We start from the raw sequence: 652 nt of genomic DNA, 5'->3' as shown, positions 1-652 counted from the left end.
AAAAAAAAAAAAAAAAGATATAGAGGCAAATACTGTAAACCGATGGTGCATGGAGGGGATTGCATTGAAACAAAATAAGATTGGTTAAGTGCAAAACCGATCTTCTCCCGTGTAAACTATCACTCAATTCACAATAAAAGCATTAAAAATAAGACATTAGGAGTTCTATATCTCATGTATGAATCCTTTTGCTGAGAAATCCTGGGAAATGGACATTATGCTCATATTTATAGCATAGCAAGTAAAATCTAACTAAATGAAATTTGTTTGAATAAACATTTCTAATCATATCCCAAAACCCCAGTGCTTGTGCAAATTATTTTGGTTACATTTTTCTGAACATGTATTACCCCTTAAAACAGGTTACTAAGCGAGAATGAAATATCTCAGGCTTACATAGAACAGAGACCACTTGCCTCATTAGGGAAAAGAGTAGTCACATGGTGATCTACAGTTATTAATGAAGAAACAAGTCTAGAGACCCCTAAAAAAAACTCTTCATTTTTCTTTCTAGCCTAAGCTTTCGTTGTTGTTTTTTTCCTATGGTTTTCTTTATTCATGGTCCAACATTCACATTCATATTAGGTTATTGAAAATACATTGTCTTGTGTCAAGTGCACTAATGTATTTGCTCTTGAACACTTTAAAGTAG

The sequence above is a fragment of the Chrysochloris asiatica genome, unplaced genomic scaffold (assembly GCF_000296735.1).
Source record: "Chrysochloris asiatica unplaced genomic scaffold, ChrAsi1.0 scaffold00003, whole genome shotgun sequence".
Lineage (NCBI taxonomy): Eukaryota > Metazoa > Chordata > Mammalia > Afrosoricida > Chrysochloridae > Chrysochloris > Chrysochloris asiatica.
Note: the sequence above shows the minus strand (reverse complement) of the source record.